General features: G+C 35.2%; 1 pseudogene; it reads left to right on the top strand.

The window, feature by feature from the left end:
• On the top strand, window positions 1170–3099 carry LOC107640476 (annotated as a pseudogene).

Below are 4784 nucleotides of genomic sequence, written 5' to 3'. Positions count from 1 at the left end.
AACAAAATTATAATATATAAAAATATAATTAAATAATAAATATAATATTATTATTAGATATTTTGACTTCTTTTTATGAATAAATAGTTATTTTTGACGAAAAGATTCGGATACTTACAAAATTGATCACAGAAGAACTAAATGAACTTTATACTCATAAAAAGTAAATTGTATTTGACAAAAATATCCAATCATTAAATTTTTGTTGACTTCATTTAAAAAACACATTAAATTTTAAAATTAACCTTACCACCAATTATCTCCAACCTTTAATCTTCTATTATACTTCCTTTCTCACATCCTCTTGGGATGATACCGTCAAATTCTGGACCCTCGACTACCCCTCCTCCCACCACACCTTCAGGGAATATTCCTACTGCGTCTACTCCACCGTATAAAATCCTCCGCGTGTGGAATATTTGTGAACTTTTATGTACCATGGTGTTTCCTCCTCACAAATTAAAGGTGCTAATTACTTTCAATTGGAACAAGTACGACGACTACATAATTGTGACTGCTTCGGTGGATAAGAGCATTAAAATTTGGGATATGGGGAGCTTTAGGGTTTCAATTGCGGCTATGAATGGGCATGGTATGCGGTGTCAAAGGTGAGATAGATTTTTGCCGCAAGTGCAGAATTTGATGGTATTTTGCTCTTATGAAATGACGGTTTATGTTTAGAATTTCATGATGGAGGATGCACTGGTGAGTTGGTACAATCATTACATAAAATTTGTCGTTGGCGTTGATACGAGTGTTCTTGTTGAAGACTTGATGACCAGCATTCATTAGGATGAGCTTGTTTATGTTTGGCAGCATGGCACTGATAAATTTTTGTTGGCTTAGAGCAAGACATAGCAGGAGGTTGAACATTAAAAATAATTGGTAGTAAGGTTAATTTTAGAATTTAAATATTTTTTAAAATGGAATCAACAAAAAGTTAACAATTGTATATTTTTATCGAATATAATTTATTTTTCATGGATATAAAATTTATTTAGTTCTTCCATAGTCAATTTTATTAATGCCCGAATCATTTATGGTCAGAAATAATTATTTATTTTTTTATATTTGTTTGATTTTTTTATGATAGATTTAGTATATATACTCCCTAATTTTATGGATTTATATGAATTTAGTGTGTTACAGTTAAAAAAAAAGAGTAAAAGACAAATAGGTCTCTGACCTTTTTAAACGGAGACATTTTCGTCCCTCAAAATTGGAAAATACATTTTGATCCCTCACCATTCAAAACGTGTGACAATTATATCCCTTCGCCGAATTGGTGTTGGAAGCGGTAACGGAGATTGTTGAGCTGGAGGGCTGGATAGTGATGTGTCCGTTACGGTTGCTGAAGTGGATGGGGAACAAATTGTTGGAGGACAATTTGGTCCTTATTGGCCAAAACGACGCTGTATTGTTGGAATGAGCCCTATTTCATCGAAATGGATCGACAAAGCAATGGCCATTGATGGAGTGATCGTCGATGATGAGTGAACGGGGTTCTTCATGCACAAGACCTGGCGGGAGATCTTCATTCGTCGTGCCAAGAGCTTCTGTGGAGCTCTTTGAGGCAAACATATTAGCTTTATTGTCTGAAATTTTGTTAGCAGTTTTCACCGAAGTTATGCAGGGCAATCCAGAATTTACACATCATTTGATACATAAGCTGAAGTACCATCCTGGCCAAATTGAAGCTGCTGCTATCATGGAGCACATCTTAGAAGGTAGATCTTACATCAAACAAGCCAAAATGCAACAGCCAAATCCATTGCAGAAGCCCAAAAAAGATCGTTATGCTCTCCAAACTTCTCCTTAGTGGCTTGGTCCACTAATTGAAGTCATCAGGTATTCGACTAAATCAATTGAGAGGGAAATAAACTCTGTCAACGACAATCCTCTGATTGATGTCACTAGTAGCAAGGCTTTGAATGGTGGCAATTTTCAAGGCACCCCAATAGGAGTTTTGATGGATAATGCACGTTTAGCTGTTGCTTCAATTGGCAAACTCATCTTTGCCCAATTTACCGAGCTAGTCAATGACTTGTATAACAACGGTTTGCCATCGAATCTCTCTGTCAGCAAAAATCCGAGTCTGGATTATGGTTTTAAGGCATCTGAGGTTGCCATGGCTGCTTATTGCTCTAAACTTCAATATCTGGCAAACTCAGTAACCAACCACGTGCAAAGTGCTGAGCAACATAACCAATATGTGAATTTCTTGAGGTTAATTTCTGCTTGAAAAACCGTAGAAGCTGTCGAGATATTGAAGCTAATGTGCTCCACGTATTTGGTTGCGCTTTGTCAAGCAATTGACTTGAGGCATTTGGAGAAAATTTTGAAGAGCACAATCAAGGATATTATAAGTGGAGTTGCAAAGAAGACATTAAGCACAAATTTGTTTGGATCATGTGAGAGAGATTTGCTCAAAGTAGTTGATAGAGAATATGTATTCTCCTATATTGATGATCCCTTCAATGTTAGGTATCCATTGATGCCAAAATTAAAACAAATACTTTATGAGAAAGCACAAGCGAGTGCCATCGGCGGGAAAAAAAATGCGAGCGTAGTTTTTGAGGAAATTGGAGCTTTTGAGAATGAGTTGAAGAGTATGTTACCAAATGATGTTGAAAGTGCAAGAGTATAAGAATGGGAATCCAACAGTTCCAGATAGAATTGCAAAAAGCATATCACCCATTGTATAAGTTTGTGAGGGAGAAGCTCGGAATAGGGTTGCTTACCGGGAAGAAGACTGCCTCACCAGTGCTCTTGCTGCCCCACAACAGAAAGTTGATTGCAGTTAGAATCACGAGAGCAATTCCTGGAAAGAAGCATGCAGCAAACCACGAAATTCGCCACCACCCTTGTGTTGTTCCCTTGATGGTCCTCCACACTCGCACACTCACATATCCAGGAGGACAACCCCATCACACTCGTATTCTCTTGGCACGACGAATGAAGATCTCCCGCCAGGTCTTGTGCATGAAGAACCCCTTTCACTCATCATCGACGATCGCTCCAACAATGACCATTGCTTCGTCGATCTATTTCGATGAAATAGGGCTCATTCCAGCAATACAGCGTCGTTTTGGCCAATAAGGACCAAATTATACTCCAACAATTTGTTCCCCATCCACTTCAACAACCGTAACAGACACATCACTATCCACCCCTCCAACTCAGCAATTTCTGTTACCGTTTCCAGCACCAATTCGACGGAAGGATATAATTGTCATGCGTTTTAAATGGTGAGGGATCGAAATGTATTTTCCAATCTTGAGGGACGAAAATGTCCCCATTTAAAAAGGTCAGGGACCTATTTATCTTTTACTCTAAAAAAAAATGCGTGCTCCCGCCGCAGCCCTCTCCGGTAATGCATGCCGGTAGATCACAAGGTGCAATATAAGCAAACTTTTTTCTTTTTGAGTTCAAATTTAATGTCCAATCCATCTCTTTTTGGCTGGTTAAACAAAATGGTACACTCGGTTAGAAGCTACAAAATGAAGCAACTCTATGTGTTGGCTCCACAAACTATAAAATTAATGTTGACAACACTGCATTGTAACTGGTTTCGCATGCAGTAGATTGGTGCATTTTTATTTCCAATTAGTAGAACCAAGGGAAAAATAGTGGGATACATTAAGATTAAGTGTTATCCGGCTATTTTAGTTGTTAACTTAATGTTCTGTAAATAAGTATGTAAACAGTTACTAATTACTATTAGGGCATAAAATTTTAGATACATTTTATTTGTAAAATTGTACAATTACACAACATATACACTAGTTGGTTTTGAGCGCTTGAGTAACTTAATTTACAATATTTTTTAGTTGAAGACAACATAAATAAATTTACCAANCAACAACAACATAAACAAATTATTCTTGCCTCTTCTCATCACATTCGAATAAAGCAAAGGAAATATACTACTTTTATTCTTTTCTCTTTTTCCCCAGTTCTTTTGTAATCTTCTGGGCTCACTGTTTAAGTCGTTTATTTAATTTTGATTTGATAGATAACTATCTGTATTATTATGCACCGTCAATATAATCCGCCATCAAAGCAACACACATTCTTTTTATGAAATGTAAGTACTCAACTTATGATTGAGCACTTTTTGTACATTTTTTATTTTTTATTTTTTTTTATTCTATATAAAACGTGAAGGTGGTGATGACAAAGTTCCTTGCGTATTAAGTATTGGATATTGATATACCTGCTCGCATTAGTTAATAAAAAGCATGTTACAAAGTTAAAGCGTAGGTATACATCACGAACAAGATAAAGTCAATTATGATGATGATTAGGTATTAATTAAGAAGCATTAAATGTTATATAAAGACATAATTGAGTATCAAAAAATGCAAAGCTTGAACTAATATATATATATTAACTTCTAGTTAGATTTATGTCTGACAACATATCTTGGATATTCTTGCATATTGATATGAAATATAATGTTAGCATAATAGAATACTCACATGCCAAGAGGTTGCAAAAAACATGAAGCCCGTTGCGTTTCACGGGTTACTAGTAGCCGTCAGATTATTCAACAGTAATCCATTTATCCATATGATTCAGATGATGATGATGTGATGATTATTATTATTAGATTTTAGTTAAGATGTGGTATATATTAATTAGGATATATGCTAGTTGCTAGGGTAACTATTAGTATATTTTTTTTTCTTTTAATAAATATATTAAAAACTCAAATTTTGTTTCATTTTTATCATATTTTTTAATTAATAACTTTAACATGTGTTTTAAAAATTTATTTTAAT

Source organism: Arachis ipaensis, chromosome B05 (assembly GCF_000816755.2).
Source record: "Arachis ipaensis cultivar K30076 chromosome B05, Araip1.1, whole genome shotgun sequence".
NCBI lineage: Eukaryota > Viridiplantae > Streptophyta > Magnoliopsida > Fabales > Fabaceae > Arachis > Arachis ipaensis.
Note: the sequence above shows the minus strand (reverse complement) of the source record. Positions and strands in the feature narration are given on the sequence as shown.